General features: G+C 36.4%; 1 long non-coding RNA gene across 2 annotated transcripts; it reads right to left on the bottom strand.

Moving 5' to 3' along the window:
- Nucleotides 1–259: 259 nt before the first annotated feature.
- On the bottom strand, nucleotides 260–16,191 carry LOC109076881. Of its 2 annotated transcripts, none has more exons than XR_006155908.1 (3): nucleotides 16,072–16,191; nucleotides 15,806–15,926; nucleotides 260–1,143 (listed from the first exon to the last, which is right to left on the bottom strand). It is a non-coding gene; the product is annotated as an uncharacterized LOC109076881 (long non-coding RNA). The 2 variants fall into 2 exon arrangements; XR_006155909.1 differs by lacking the exon at nucleotides 260–1,143 and adding an exon at nucleotides 13,873–14,985.
- Nucleotides 16,192–17,596: the final 1,405 nt, after the last annotated feature.

The raw sequence follows: 17,596 nt of genomic DNA, 5'->3' as shown, positions 1-17,596 counted from the left end.
ATGTGTCATATTCTATTATTATTATTATTATTATTATTATTATATTGTTAACTTTGATGCCATACATTGTAAGCAAAGTGACTAAAATGTATATTGAAACATTGATCTACTAGTTATACATAAGCTTGCTTGCAATAGTAAATACATATTTACTTAATGATTAACTTGCTTGCTTGCTGCCTTAGGGCAGAAGATGACATATATCTTTATGCATACATAGAGAGAAAGATACATAAAACCGTTCACAAATGAAGGTACTTTACCATCTGCTAAATTTACCATCACATCTGCACTTCCAGGGCTTTCAGATTAACACCCAAAACATATTAAATGAAAAGGTACATTGGCGGGAAATTAAATATGTGAATGGAAAATGATTGTTACATAAAATTAATTAGGAAGAAGAAGAAGAGCTAATAGGTGATTAAATATTAAGCAAACTGTTCAGAGAGGTTTCAGTTCAGACTTTAATCACCAAATCCCCTCGCTTCATTTTCCATATTTTTGATAAATAATAAAGCAGTTCGTCTTGGCCATTACAGCCTCCCCGATTACTCTTCCTTTCTGATGCAAAGAGATGAGAAATGTGGGTCAGTTTGTTGTTTAAGGGGCTATGCATATTAAATTGTATTTACCGTGCCATGTGAGTAAAAATTAGAAAGAAGAAGAATCCTATTATGAGTTCTTTGAAAGTAATTACCTTAATTATAAGCTCTAATATAGTCAGACAGTGAGAAAAGGGAAGTGTGGGAGTCGCTTATGGACCAATTCTGGAATCATTTGATTTAACGAGGCAGAAAAGGCACAGGGAGCACTATGTAGATGTCATACCATCTCTTTTCCTTCCTCTCGTTACATGGAAGTCTTTAAAAGCCTTTTGACTGTCTTTTCCATGAAACAATATGTTTTTTCACTCCTCTGAGAACTCTGGTGACGGTAGGTGGCCCTATTGTGTTCTCCTCACCTTATCAGTGCTTTCTCAAATCCTTTCCCAGAAAGATGTGGAGAAAGTGTTGCATCACTCGCCGATGTCATCACTCTTCAGTGGCATCACCTAAGCATCTTATTGGTTGCCCCCCCTCATCCTGACTCTCCTCTCGACCCTGTCATCAGTTGCCAGTTGCCTGCCTCTCCACTTGTTATCTACAGTAACACACAAAAGCAAAGGTGGAGATTTTGAAAATAAACCCTGGGCGCCACAACTTCCTCCCGGCCCTCTTTGCCCACATGCAGGCACGTTGATAACAGCTCCTTAAAAAGGGCTCCCGTTTCACAGAGGGCTAATTGAGTATAACAGGTGAAAGTCTGATAACATTTTGTAACAGGGCTTTTTTTCTTTCTTTCTTTGACACAAACAAACAGCTGATAAGGCCAGAGGTGCTACAAGCTCTCTAAATATGTTATTTGAGACCTCTATTAGTGTTGTGGATAACTAAAAGTAGCAAAATAGCTTAGCTATATGTAGTTACTACGTCTACCTATATTCTAAAGCAAAACAGAATGTTCTATAGCAAAAACTACATTGTAGATAAGGCTGACAGACAAGCCAACTAAAGTAATATTCAAGTGCACAATAAGTGTGCTCTTTCTTATACTTTTCATACTAGGCCTATTCATTTTGAGGAATCAGTTCATTTAAAGGGTTCATGCAAATAAAGTGGTTCAAAAGAAACAGTTTGCAGATTTCTGTACCTATTTTTGCCTTTTTATTGCAAAATACGTAGTTAAATGCTCCTCTTCTTGACTTAGATTATGTTTGTTGTTTTGAAAAGACTTTAATACTTCTATTCAGAATGCAGTAAACTGATTAAAAGTGAATATAAATACATTTATAATGTTAGAAAATATTTCAACTCAAATAAATACTGTCCTTTTGAACTTTCTGTTCATGAAAGAATCCTGAAGAAGAAGAAAAAAGTATCATGGTTTCACATATTTTGCATATTAAAATGATTTCTTAATAATCATGTGACAATGAAGACAGGAGTAATGGTTGCTGAAAATTCAGCTTTGCCATCACAGGAATAAATGACATTTTAAAACAGAAAGCAGTTGTTTTAAATTGTAATAATAACACACTATTGCCGTTTTACTTTATTTTTAAGCAAATAAATGCAGCCTTGATGAGCACTAGAGTTTCTCTTCAACACACACACACACACACACACACACACACACACACACACACACACACACACACACACACACACACACACACACACACACACACAGCTGCTCTCTTCATGTAGTAATGATTAGGTGAATATTTACCTGACGTGGATGTCATAATTTGTGTGTGAGACGCTTTGCAAAATAGACAGGAAATCACTACCTAGAGACTGGTCAGATCTGCATCAACCCACCTGTCCACCTTTCAAAACCAATATAGATCTCAGTGTGCCAAGACAAACAATAAAAATAATTGCCACCCTTGAGAGAAAAAAAAATTGTGATGGAACAGGAAAATGTTATTTTTGAAATACACATGATATGCGTCTTCTGTAAAGGAAAAAAAAAACACAAAGCGCAACCCTCAAATTATCAACAGCATTCACATTTCAGTGATAGCATAGATGTTTTTTTTTTTTAAAATGGACACACAATTATGCTCACTTGTCGTATATTAATACAGATTCTTGACATCTTCCATAGAGCCCGTGCTGTCAGCTCTTTGTCTGCTTTAATTGAAAATTAATGGTTAGTGTGTTGCCTTGGAAACCAAGGCAATGGCCGCCAGTGGCGTTCACAATTCAAGCAGACACCAGTGGCATTCGTTGTCCTGTCTGACCTTGGAAGTTTGAACAAAGAAAAAGAAAAAAATAAAGAAAGAATGGCAAAAAAGACAGAGAGCAAGAATGCGTATAGAGAGAGAGAGTGAGGTTGAATATTGTGTAAAAAAAAAGATAAAGAAAAAAAGCACATCTTTCACTATGAGTTCAACAGAAAAAGAAAGAAAGAAAAAGAAAAAGAAAGAGAGAGTCAAAATGTCAAAGAGAAGAGAATTATGTTTGAGGGAGAAAGCATAAAGGCCCATCTCTTCATTCAATTCTGCCTATTACCTTTGTGATACTACAGTGATGATGTTGCCAGAGGTTATATTATAGCATCATAATAGGCCAGCCTTCAAGTAGAAGCCAGTGGCCTCTGAATAGGCTAGTCAAGATTGTATCTGTCTGGCAGAAGAAAGAAATCGACTTTGACTTCTGAGGGCATCGGCGCACAGAGCAACAAAAAGCACTTTGGGACGTTGAGGTGCACATCATGTGGATTTTAGAGTGGTGGTCTGGCTAGTAGGATTGCTGGTTTTGAGGTTTCATGTTTTCTTGCAACTTCACAGGCCTTAGGGGGAGGTTAATATTAGATTTAGATATACATCTATTACCTATAATTCTGCAGAAAGCAACCCAGTGTGTAAAGGAAAAGCCTTTCATCCACCTCCCTGATTGACAATAGCTGTTCTTTCCGAATTTATCTTGAGTGGCTTCCTCGTGGCTTCTTCCTTCACCATTCTATTGAATGGCTGCTACCAGTGGAGATCTACCACTCTGCCCTTGAATTTTCTGCATTCTTTTGACATGCCCTCTTTGTCTGAGTGCCCTACTTGAATAGTGCAGGCACCTTTCGCTTCTCAGAACAGGAAGCTGGACTCTAACCGGCCACAAAAACTCTGCGTGAGGGTCTGATAAGGCTCTTACAGACTCTCCCCCATCTGACCATTCTGAAGAAGAACTAAATCCCCTCAGTTTAAAACCAACCAGGCCTTAACCACATGCCAGTAAATAGCTTTTAAAAGGCACTAGGTATAAAGTGGTTTTGTACTTTTTTTATGTCCAAGTTTATGATTCTGTATTCTGATTGGATGAAGCAGCTGTAAAATGAAAGTTTTTTTGAACATTGGTGACTTTTGTCATATTGCTGTTGCCACAATTTTATAAAAGCAATAATGTGTAATTGTAATATTCTGAGCCTATTTAATTACTGTAATTACCTTCTAACCCTGGTATGTAAAACAGAGCATGACACGACAGAAGAAAAAAAAAACATACATTACTGTTCACTGGGAAAGAAATGTAATATTTTTATTCCACAAGAATGTGTTAAATTGATCAAAAGTTACAGTTTTTATAATGTCAATAGCTATATTATGTTACAAAATGTCTCTGTTCCAAATAAATGCTGTTTGTTTGTAACTTTCTATTCATGAAGAATCCCTAAAACTGCATTATTGCTTCCGCAAAAAAACAGCTGCACAGCTGTTTTCAACATTGATAATAAGAAATGTTTCTTGAGCACCAAATCAGCATATTAGAATGATTTCTGAAGGATCATGTGACACTGAAGACTGGAGTAGTTTATTTTTTAATATTATATGAATTTATATATGAAAACCTCGCATTTGTGTACATCTGGAAAAAGGGGTCAAAATACAGTATATATGTTGCCTATAATTCTGTAGAAAGAATCCCAAGAGTTAAAGCAGAAGCCTCTAATTCTCATTCTTAATTGACAGTAGCTGTTCTTTCTAAATTTATCTTGAGTGGCTTCCTCGTGGCTTCTTCCTTCACCATTCTATTGAATGGCCGCTACCAGTGGAGATCTACCACTCTGCCTTTGAATTTTCTGCATTCTTTTGACATGCCCTCTTTGTCTGAGTGCCCTACTTGAATAGTGCAGGCATCTTTTGCTTCTCGGAACAGGAAGCTGGACTCTAACTGGCCACAAAAACTCTGCGTGAGGGTCTGATAAGGCTCTTACAGACTCTCTCCCATCTGACCATTCTGGTGAAGAACTGCATAAATCTCCTCAGTTTAAAACCAACCATAGGCCTTAACCACATACTTTTAAAAAGTTTTAAAAAGCTTTTAAAAGTTACTAGGTATATAAAGTAGTTTTGTACATATTTGTGTGTTCAAGTTTATGATTCTGAATTCTGATTGGATGAAGCAGCTGTAAAATTAAAGTTTTTTTTTTTTTTTTAACTGTTACTACCATTTTATAAAAGCAATAAGCCACTCCAGTCTGTGTGTTGTTGTGATTTTAATTACTTTAATTACCCTTTTTTTTAAAAAAGGAATTTCATTCAGGGGCATTTTTTGCTTTCACATTTTAAACATTTTTGGGAAATTTTGAAGTCACTTTTGGTGTCATTTTTCCCCTGAGCCCTTGTTAACTTCTGACCCCGGTCCCTCTGAATGTAAAAATAGAGCATGACACAACAACAACAACAACAACTACAATAACAACACATACATTACTGTTCAAATCTAATTTTTATTCCGCAAGGATGCAATAAGTTGATAGTTGATAATATTCCAAAAGATTTATGTTCCAAATAAATGCTGTTTGTTTTTAACTTTCTATTCATCAAAAAAATCCCTAAACCTGCATTATTGCTTCCACAAAAAATATTTAGCAGTACAGCTATTTTCAACATTGATAATAGGAAATGTTTCTTGAGCACCAAATGAGCATATTAGAATGATTTCTGAAGGATCAAGGCTGGAGTAATAGCTGCTGAAAATTCAGCTTTGTCATCACATAAATAAATTACATTTAAAACTATAATGACAGTTATTTTAATTGTAATAAAATTTCAGAATATTACCGTTTTTGCTGTATTTTTGAAAAAAAAAAGAGCCTTGGTGAGCATAAAAGAGACTCATAACTTCCTTTATTTTTACCAAACAGCATGCTTTTTATTTGGCTATGGAGCTGTTTTTATTTGTGTAAATAAATATCAAAACACCAACAATATGATCGCATCTTTGGACACAGTGTATAAACACCCTTTACTTGCAATGCACATCTCTTGTGGCGTACTGCTTTAGTATGAAACGATCAGACACCATTCATACATCACAATAGTTTTCTCAGCACATAATTAAGCTTGCTATAAGCCCCTCTGGACTTTTACATGAGTAATATTAGTTCAGATCTGACCCTTATTTGGAGCTAAGCATGGTTGGGTGAAATGATCTAGTTTATTTTGATTTACAGGGTTATAATAATATTCCCCTGGCCTGTCTGATCCCAGTGTCCTTTTATGAATCTGTGCTCCGGCCCAGCGCTCCAGCATTCTGTTTGTTTATTTGTCCGCGGGTCAGCTGGACTTGTTTCTGTACTGAAAGAGGCCTTGGGGGATTATGTTTGACAGAGCTGCGAGGGGGAAATTTTCCGAGCCCCTGTTAAAGAGGGAAATGCAGAGACAATGGAGGAAGACAGAGCGATTGCTAAATAGAATCTGCACAACTGTGGGGATGATCCATGCTGCTATTCCTCAGGGGAGAGCCAGAGAAAGACAGAGAAAGCGAGAGGTCATGGAGATTCATTTTCCTTTTGCCTTGAGGGAAGGCACAATAGCAGACTCACAACCCCTGAAGGCACGTTTGTTTGAGTGTGCCGCAAATTCAATTTGCTCTTGTTGAGAACATGTCACATTTAAATGATCGGCATTAATGTTGTCAACAAGAAGTTGGCAGAAAAGGGATCTGAATTGGCATGTTGCCCCAAGACACCTGGCTGCTTAGCGCAAATGGAACCATGCTGTCATGTGGCAACGCATTTCATTTTTGTATGTTTATTTTTAGGAATTAAGTATTGCTTGCTTCTCCTTAGTACTTAGTCATTTTAAATAAGTACCATTTTAAAGGAAATATGACTGAATCTAGTCCTTTCGCTATCCTAATTTTCTGTTAATCTGAGGACTCTCATTTTGTTACTGCATTTTACGTCATGCATTATAAAAAAAGATTTCATTTTATAAGCATTGTTTTCTTTTCCTAAATTCTTAGTCATTTTAAATGTACCTTTTTAGAGACAATGTGACCGAATCTGCTACATTCCTCATTCTAGCTGACTTCTAATCTGAGGACTCCTATTTTGTCACTGCATTTTGTTATTTATTTATATATATAATATAAATTAATTTCATGAAAACAAAACCTTGAATTTTATGTACATCTGGATTTTTTTTTTAATATTTAAATTTAGCTAGTTTCATTACCTTTTAATTATTTTCATAAGAATAAATCACTGCTTTCTTCTCCTTATTTTTTAGTCATTTTAATTTTAAATTAAAAATGTGCTAAATGTGCTACAGTTAATCTGAGGACCCTCATTGTGCCCCACTCCCTCCCATTTATTACATTTGTTTCACCATTGTACAAAGTTAACATATGAGTAATGAAAAAAAAAAAAAAAAAAAAAAAAAAAAAGTCAAATTCTTTGGATAGTTTGACCTGAGCATTCTCAGTTCTCTGTTTTTTGCCATGTCTTTTCAGACATTTTTTTTCCCTGCATTTTGAAGTAGAGTGAAGGGCTTTTCAAGGCCTTAATATTTCAGTTGAGTGTTAATAATGAAAATCATCAAACAGATTGGAGGGAATATTTTAATAAATGGCAGAAGCATCCAGTGCACCGGTGCCTGTCATTGTGCTCCAGAGCATTTAGTCACATTGAAAAACTCTCTCGAGGCCAATGAGGTCATGGATCATTCATTAATCCCCCATTCTTTGGCATTAGTGCAGAATTTTGAAGGTCTTCTTATACTGTATCGATGATGTTGGATACGCGCACACATATGCACATTTTTTACATGCACTTTAAGTGAGACATGCAGTCATAGTGCAAGTCCATGCCCATGCGTTCCCTCCCTCCTTGGTGCTATTTAAAGCTTCTAAACGCAACAGTTAATTCTCCCTCATTTAGTAACTGAAAGCTCTCAGCCAGGATGTCATAGCAGCGCAATAAATCCCAATAAACATTTATTGTGCACAAATAGCATCATCTAATAACGCAATGTTTTTTTTTTTTTTGCACCCTTAAGTGTCTTCTGACTCTGAGGGAGTGAACACACCTCAGTTTAGGCTGTCACCACGTTAAGCTCAAGTCGCGTACGCTTCTGTCAGCAGCTTGTCAAACTAAGTGCTTGTTGCAGTATTTAAGGACGAGTCTGCGATGCTGTTACAGCCCCTTTGTGTCCCAACATGCCCTGCTTCCCTGGATACACTCTGTTGTCAGTACACACAAGTAAGATGGCAGTGTTTGAGATCGTCTGGTGCTCCGGTTTGTAAGATCTGCAGGTTTTATAGCTATGGGAGGAACACATATCATATCCACTGCCGTGCGCTTGTTTGCATCCCCTCTCTTCTTTTCAGCCGACACAGTGACAGCAAGCGACCTGCGGAGGCGACGGGGGTCATACAGTTTAATTGCCATTTCGTGTGCCCGCCCCTCCTCGATCCCTCTCTACGTTCTGTGTTAATGCACGCAATCCTTTGCAAGAAGGGGGAAGGAAAAAACAGAACCGTCCGTGATGAGGCGTAGGCGGACGGTTGCCGGGGCCCCCTCTCGTCAGCCAGGCACCCAGCAACCGAACACAAACACAAGTTAAGAAGAGGCCAGCGTTCTCACACAAAACACATGCTACAGATCCCGGCCTCCAGACGCCAGAGCATCTGAATCTGCACACTGTAAAATAATAACACGTAATAAGCTTGATTTTCTTTTTATATGCATGTGTGGCTGAAAATTCCCATGCCTAAGATTTCTTTTTAATATTAACCATACTGTGCAACAAAAGGAAGAGTTTAAAGAGTGCGTGTGTGTGTGTGATATTTTAAAGTACATTTTATTTTACAGTATTCTATACTGTAGTTCATCCAAAATGTAAAATTCTGTCATTATTTACTCAACCATATAAATGTACACCTTCTGTTAAAAAATAAAAATAAATTCTGAAAATTGGTGTAGTTGCTCTTTTCCATGCAAAAAAAATATGCAAAATCAACTTAAAATAAAAAATCATCTTATAATCAAGGCTTTTAAAGTTATATGTATATGAGTTATAGGAGTCGTACAAGCTATTTTTCACCAAAAATCTTTGATTCTGAAATTATCAGAAAGAAGAAAATCAAACAGTATTTAGTGTATTTAACTAAAATATTTACCCAATTACTACAAGGCATTTACTTTTTTATATACCCTTATGTTGTTCCAAACCTGTATGTCCTTCTTTCTTCTGCAGAACATAAAAGAAAATACTGTAAGAAATTAAGTCAATGGTAATCGAAATGGTTTGGTTACCAACATTCCTCAGAATATATATTATTATTATTTCTAAAAAAAAAAAAAAAACATGACGATGAGTAAATGATGACAGTATTTAAATTTTTATGTCCCTTTAAATCAGTTCATATAGTTTTTACGGGCTGTGATATACAGCCCTGAAGGTATCCGACTAGCCTTGCCTCCTGTAGATTGCTCTATCTTACTAAACACATGTACATGTGTTTACTCACCATGCTACAGCATCCAGAGCATGAATTATTCACACCTAGATGTAATGGACCCCGCTGAGCGGCTTACAGACTGAAGGTTAGTGTGGGAGTGGGGTTAAACACATATAAAGGGGCCAGCGATGGCTCTTTTAACTTAGCATCTACATCACTTAATCAATCTATCAGCTAATCAATCAAATTCCTCTCTTTCACATCCGTTTTCTTTCCACTGCTGGTCGCTAGCTGATGGCTTACATGTCCTAGCTTCAATCAATTGGCTTTTCAATCAAATCAAATTGGTTTACATCAGTCTGATTGGCCCACATTAGTCAGCACAGATGTACAGGCTTTACATCTATCCACCAATCAATGTGCCACCAATCAAACCAGTCTCAGGGCCTTATATCATTACATGCACAAAACACACACACATACATACACTCCCAGAGGACTGTCCTCATTTCTGTCTCTCTCGTGAGCTCCTTCAGATCCAGCCTCTAGAGGGGACTGTAAAGTGGACTTAGATTTTAAAGTGGTATCACACATGTGTGTATTCATTTGCGTCGCTGTGTGTATTTGAGCAGGTGTGTGTGAGAGAGATGTGAAAAGTCCTCAAGCTTGTAGCAGTGGGTTCGCTGAAGAAGCACTAGTTATTTAGTTAGAGATGTTTGCTGTTTGTTCTTCATGCCTGTGGCTACTTATGGGATTTGTGAATGTGAAAGTTTTTTTCATTGTGCAGTTGACAATATTGTAAATAAATGATACTGAGTAAAGTACATATAGTTCTAATTACAATTATATCAGATTTTATCATAAATGTTTACATAATGATATACAACATACATCCAATAAATGTTTAAAAAAATAAGTTTAATTAATAATTTTAAGAAAAAAACTTTTTTTATCAAGCAGTCTGGGGTTGTTTTATGTTTTATGCTCACAAGGCTGCATTTATTGGAGCAAAAAATCAGTAGACATAGTAATATTGTGAAAGCAGCCAGTACAGCCAATACTTAAGTGTTGATTTGGTACTCAAGAAACATTTCTTATTATTATCAGTATTGAAAAAAGCTGCTTTTTTTTTTTTTTTTTTTTTTTTTTTAAATCAATGGTACATTTCTAGTATTCAGCCATGAATAGAAAGTTCAAAAGTTCACTTTTGATCAGATTAATGTGTTCTTACTAAATAAAAATTTAAAAATACATAAATCTGGCAAGCCCCTAATGTTTGAATGGTATGTATATGTTTTAAAAACATACAGTAACATTCTATATAAAATAAGACCTATTTTATTTTTGTTCATTCGTTCACTTATATATATTTAAATAGTCCTTGAATGTTATCTTACAGTTTTAATTTCACAGGAGTCTCCCTCCCTTTTCATTAAAATTGACACATCACACTAATGTATCTTGAATCTTGAAATATAATCTCTTTCAACACTGAAATCTCCAGATTTCTCAAAGTGTGTATGTGTGCTTGTGTCTACGTGTTTATTAATTTATTTGTTAATGATATGTCAGAACCCTTACATTAGCCCAATAAAAAGGTCTTGAGGTTGTTCGATGGAGTTTAAAGCTGTAAAGGTAACATTACAAATCATGGCGCGCTTTCTGAGAGCGGCTGCCAAGGTGACGGCCTGTGCACATATATAACCATCAAAGGCTGCGAGGCTTTCTGGCCCACACTCGGGCTCTGTGGGAATAAAGCTGTCTTCTACTGTGCACTGTGGGGCTGTAAAAAGTTTGGACGGGTAATAAGAGGCTCATTTTTAAATGAATATGCGTCAGTCAGAGGGAGCGGTTCGGCCAGATCCTAAGCTTTCATCCCAGTGCTCACGGTAATGACTCGTCATAAATGAGAAAAAAAGGGAGAGAGAGAGAGGGTACAGAGACGGGGAGAGAAGAGGAAGAAATGAAAGTAGTTGTGGGGAGGACATAATGCATGTTTCCGCATTTCGGATTTGGGGGGTTGGGGTTGTTAGTACTGGCATTGGTGATAAGTGAAAACCCAGACAACTCACTTCACACACACACACACACACACACACACACACACACACACACACACACACACACACACACACACACACACACACACACACACACACACGAAGTCTGCTTTCATTCAGACATTTTAACTTGTGTGCGTGTGCACATTGAAAGACATGGCACTCAAATTAACATATTTTCTCACATGCTCTAGACCAAATAAAGTTAAAACATCCACCTTCGTCACCATCGGGGTTCATGGCAAACTCCATCCATCCAGCAGAATTTCAGTAACCATCTTCAAGGCCATTTCCTTCCTTCAAACTCAGCCAAATGTGTCTTTATCTAATTCCCTGTCCGCAAGACGTATCCCCATCCTCTCATTATATAATTTGTCCTCTTATATTTCTCTTGTGTTTGATTTTGACAAATATGCGGATTATCTGAATATGGGATTTTTAAATATATGGCTAATGTTAACTTTCATGTCTGTCTTCTAATCTGCTGAATATTCATTATAGGACTCAAGGACAAGCAGAACTGCAGAGGTCATGAATTCTGTGCAGAAGGAAGAGATAGAGAACAGATAGATGGAGAGAGAAAGAGAAGAAAAAGGCGAAATAATTTACTTTTGATTAAAATTTAAACAAGGATTCACTCTTGAATCACAGAAATCAAACTGGTGACCAGTCACACTGAAATTATTCTGAAAGTGTAAAGATTTTCTTCAGAATAAATACAGTCAGTTTGGTTAGTGATCTGGACACTTCAGTAATAGGTGTAAGGAAACACTCATTTATCATGATGATAAAAACTACATTACACCATTTAGCTACAGTATCTAACCACAGAAATAGTGAAAACAATTAATAAACAGTCTTACTAATATTGCAGCAAATTGCAGCAAAGATATCTTAAACAGTCACTTAAAAAATAAATGTCTTCTGTATTTATATGTTTTATGTATGCAATTTTATTTAATTGTATTTATTTACTGTTTGCTTGGTTGTAATTTTGCATTATTAGATTTGGAGTGGAAGTTGAAAATATAATTTAGATATAATAATGTATTCTATTATTTATTGTATTCAGGTGATGTTATATAATATTTACAGTTATATAATATTTTATTTGTTTGTAATTTTGGATTATTACATTTGGCCTAGAAGGTTCAAAATATATGTTTCATCATATAATTATATTTAATATATAATTGTATATTATTATATCATATTTATTTTTTGTTTGCTTGTTTGGAATTTTGGATTACTAGACCTTGCCTAGTAGTAATGGAGTGAAATGTGAAAATCTATATTTTATCAAATAATTATATTTATCTAAAATTAAGTATTTAATTATTTAATTTTATGTATGCAATTTTATATATTTATTTGTTTATGGTTTGTTTGTATGAATTTGGCCTTGTAATAATGGAAAAAAAATATTAAAATATATGTTTTATTATAGAAATATATTTTATATATAACTCTGTATTGCATGTATATGTTTTTTCATAATATTTATAGATTCAAACATTTATTTGTTTGAAATTGTGTTTATTAGATTGTAAGTTGAAAAAAAAAAACATGATTAAACAAATTATTATAATGATAATTATTATTATTGTTGATGATGAAGATGACGCAGATTTTTCTTGTTAGTTTGGGCTTATTAATAATGTATCGATTTTAATCCAATCTTTAATTTATTCAATGCTGTGGATACAGTCACAGATTTGGAAAAGATTCTTTTCTGCCCTCCTGTGATAAAGTATAACATAAAGAATATGTCAACACTATCTATAGGTAAAACCCAACAATAAATGCTCCCGTTGTGGTCCCTCATATCAGATCCAGATGTCTCTTTGACACCGGCGCAGGGAGACAGAACTCTAATGTATTTTATATTGAAACCAAATCCAGCATTGAGAGTGGAAATGCCACGGCCTGCGCCGTCTAACAGCTCCTGAAAGAGGCGCGAGTCTGAGTGGGCTGACAGTACCTAGTCTAACCCAGCATCCTGCGTGCCAGGCCGCCCGCGTGACAGCTCTCCTCACGCAGTGAAAGAGTCAGGGCTGATTCCTGTGGGATCTCTTCGCAAACAAAGGACAATGCCGCTGGATTTCCTCTGGGAACTGCAAGTTTGGCCGGAAGATTTGAGCATACTGCAGATTGATAATGTCAGTCGGTTGAGATATTAAGTGTCATTTTAGTGAATACCGGATCAAAATAATAAAAAAAAAAAGGCGGGAGGGAGACAGCATTTCATTTGTTTGCTTTGATACAAGATCGCACCCGAGGAAAAGAGCAGAGGACTTGTGTGCGTGCGTGCGTGTGTGTGTGTTTGTACAGACACGCCGCCTCCTTTTGTACGATCGGCAGCTCTCCTCATATGTACAGCCGCTGGCCCCACCTCCAGTGAATGAAAACTTAGCAAACTCCTCTCCCCCTCCCACAATCCCGCAGCCCTCTGCTTCTCCCATCACCCCCCTCGCTATTCTCAGGGGAGCCAGGTGACACTTCAGCCCTCTCGCAGAGCCACTGTGGCTGGGCTACAGCTGCGTCGAGCCGGGCCGAGTCGGTCAGCTCCTTAGTGGCCTCAGGCTAGATTTGAACCCTTTTTTTCTGTTTGAAAAACGCGGCACCTTAAAACAGCTCGTTAAACGGCGGCCTCATCCCGGTTCCTTTTTTCCTTCCCGACTGATCCGTTTTTTTTTTTTTTTTTTTTTGACAACTTTATTCAAGATGAAGTTCCTCACATGACACGGACCGTTAGGATCAGTTACCGCTCCCCGAAGACAGCTCGACCGTGTGCTTTATGTGAGGATGGATCGTTTTTATGCAGTCTATGGGATGGATACAGTGTTGACAAAAAGAGAGTGTAAGGAGAAAGACTTAGGAAAGAGAGACACGGCAGCAGAGGAGTAAACAATACCGCGCTGCTTTATTTAACACCCTCTAACCAAAGCCAGCTGGGCCTGTAAACTCGTTTATGGTGATTTAATGAAAACATGCTGGTGTGTCAATGATCTTCCTCACCAATCAAACGGTGTAATTTGTATCGCATACACTGCCACTGTCTTGTGGCATAAACAGTGGCTTGCAGCTGTCCCCATAGTGTCTTATTCGGAGGTACAGTTTTAATACTGCTAAACAGCTCTTTTGACTTTTTCCTCCCATTTCTCCATGAAATCTCAAGGGCAGTTGGTTCTGTTTCAATTTATTTTGCCATTTAGGACCTTGGGGTATGTTTGTAAACAGTAATCATTTTTATTTTATATATTTTTTTTTACTATATTACTCCCACGTGGCAGTTAAATGATTTTTAAGTTTAGTACCACACAAATACAGTTTCAAATAAATGCAGACACACTCACACTAAACTTGCTGCTCTACATCCTCAGGAAAAGGCCTGCGTGGTCTGTAACTGAGTTGGCCTGTGTGTGTGTGTGTGTGTGTAGTTTCTGTTGTTCCACTGCCTGTTGAAATGCAATTTAGGCCAATGACACGTCATAAGTGACCTTAAAGTTTAGCTTAGTCTCACTAGTGAAGATTGTGACACAAAACCTACATAAATAATCCCAAACATTCTTTTTACTTCAATTTACTTCTAGCTGTTATTTTATCCTCTGAATTGATTATTTTTAATATACTGTAACAGCTGACACTGAAGACTGTTGATGTTGATACCACAAAAATTAACTTCAGCTTCTCTCCTTTAAAAAAACAAAACAAAATCTGGTTACAGTCAGACACTTGTAATGGAAGTGAATAGAGCCAATCTGTAAACATGAAAATACTCACTGTTGTAAACAATATGCATGTAAACATGATTTTAGTGTGAAAAATACAACTTTTTCTGTGTAAAGTTATTTTAGAACTTCATTGTTATGATGTACTGCCAAATTTTGTGAACAAATTCAGAGCTCACATAATGCATACATTTTACCAGAAAAGAAAGAATGTTAAGTGATTTTATAAAATTATAAGATATCACATTTTCGCTTTTAAATTCTCAAGTTGACCCCATTAATTTCTGTTGTAAGCGCCACACCATAACCTTAATATTTTAGTGACAGTTATTTTTGTGATAATCAACATTATGCCGCAAATGCTGTCAATTGAGCAGAACTTGCACTGAACCCAGAATATTTCATTAAAGTGGTTCGTTTACCAATTAAGTAGATCGCTAAAGTTCAATGCTAACTACTTTTTATCAGTTTTAACACACCTCGTAAGCATCATCAAGTTCTCTAGTGTGACTAAACCATTTTTTTGTTTTTAAGTCATTCTCTCTCTGAATACTGACATATTTCTCTTTAATTATGTGGGGGAAAATGTTGTAGAACAGCCAATTCGTGTAGCCAATTATGTTTAATTTAATTACCTGTCGACTTTGATAATTATTACCCCTGATTAACCACAAAGCCTGCTCTTAAATGTTAATCGAAAGTGCTAGATGAAAGTGCTGAGGAGTTTTTATTTTTTCATTCATAAAAGAGAATGTTATTAGATTACAGTGACTAAGATACTCACCTTTGTCTTTGACTGTAATATGTCTGAAGGGCTGCATGGCTCTTGTTCACTTGCAGTGTCCTTGCTTTTGTCCAGCAATGCCCTCATAGACCATGAAGGTTTTTCCCAGTGATGTTGGTCCCTAAGGTCATTATGCAAACACAAACAAGTAAACAAACAAACAGACACACACACAGATAGCATCACCAAATATCCCACTGCCTGGCAGGGGTGAGGAAAAGAGTCTGAAAATAACAAACAGATTAACGAGTAAACAAACAACATACAGTAAATAGATGTGTTGTTTTCCATGTCCCAGGGCTCTGGTGGTGGTTCTCAGGGAGTGTAACAGTGTGTAACCTTGATACTTTTGGACTTGATCCTCAGTTTGATGTCAGCTTTGGGACTGATGAGGTAACAAACATTCAGATCTTTAGTGAGAATTTACCCTCCTTGTTATCATATGATGGCATGTCACAACAATACTAATCAAAATGGCTTACTGAGTCTGTGTGAACGGAAGTACAGTTTTAATAGACACATTTTTTTTCCCATTAAAAATTTGAAAGTTCATTAGTTCATCATTTATGTATTTTATGTAGAAATAAAACACATTATAGATCTCAGTGCATCCATGCTATTGATTATTGCATGAACCAAAATACATATACATTAAATAATAATTTTTGTAAAAGTTGTAAATAAAGGAAACCTTATTGGAGTATGTTTTACTTGTTTGCAGGTGTGTGTGCTTGTGTGAGGTGAACTGTATATAGGTTAGTTAGAGAGCCAGTCATCCTATGCGTTCTTCGTAATCCTTTCATGAGTGCCTCATTAGCCTGTGATGGCCAAACCACAAGAGTGTTTAATCTTAACCCCGTGATGGCGAGGAGACCGAATCTACTTCTGTCCATCTTCCCAGGGGTTCAAGGTATCTGTTTTGAACCACAGACTTTGTCATGCTTGACCATGTGCGTGAGGCAAAACAAGTTTTGTATTCTGTGTTTGTGTGTGTTTAATCATGATAATCTGATGGGGAACTTTGCAAACATGCACACACACAAGATCAAAACAGTTTAGCATGTTCTTTTGTTCCTCAAAATATTCAGTGTAGTTCTAAAGTGTATGATTTTCCCCCAGACTCTGAGGTCCATATGGCAGGACATAGAAGTGAAGTCAGCATTGTTTTACGAGCCTGCTGCTTTCATTTTAGGCCAACATGGCTACATCTTGGATTATTGATTTTTTCTAATGAATATGTCTTGACTAATGGGGGTCGTATCCTATTGTCCAGTCGAGATGTGAATGATTGCCTTTTTTGAAGGTAGAAGTAAAAGAGAATTTTTGCTGAAAGAAAGTTTCCACTGACCATAAAATAAATTATATTTGAACATTTTTGATAAGATGACAGATTATTGATAAAGCATCACCTTGACTATCCATTAAAAGTTGGAGTGATATTCATAAATCAACAACTTGTTCACATTGTACATGGCCATGAGCGATGTTTTCAATAATAATATTAATACAATTGTACATTTATCATTTATACTTAAAGAGGTCATTTGACGTTGCTAAAAAATAACATTATTTTGTGTATGTTTATGCTGTTTAAGGTTCAAAAAACACATTATTTTCCACATACTGTACATTATTGTTTCTCCTCTAAGCCCCACCTTTCTAAAAAAAAGTAACAATACTACAGTGAGAATCAAAGTTACGCCTTCTTTCTTAGCTTGAACATTTGGGCGGTGTTATGCAAATCTTCCCACACAGTGATGTAGACATGTGGGGGCGTGTTTAAACGAGGCA

Source organism: Cyprinus carpio, chromosome B11 (genome assembly GCF_018340385.1).
Source record: "Cyprinus carpio isolate SPL01 chromosome B11, ASM1834038v1, whole genome shotgun sequence".
Classification (NCBI taxonomy): Eukaryota; Metazoa; Chordata; class Actinopteri; order Cypriniformes; family Cyprinidae; genus Cyprinus; species Cyprinus carpio.
Note: the sequence above shows the minus strand (reverse complement) of the source record. Positions and strands in the feature narration are given on the sequence as shown.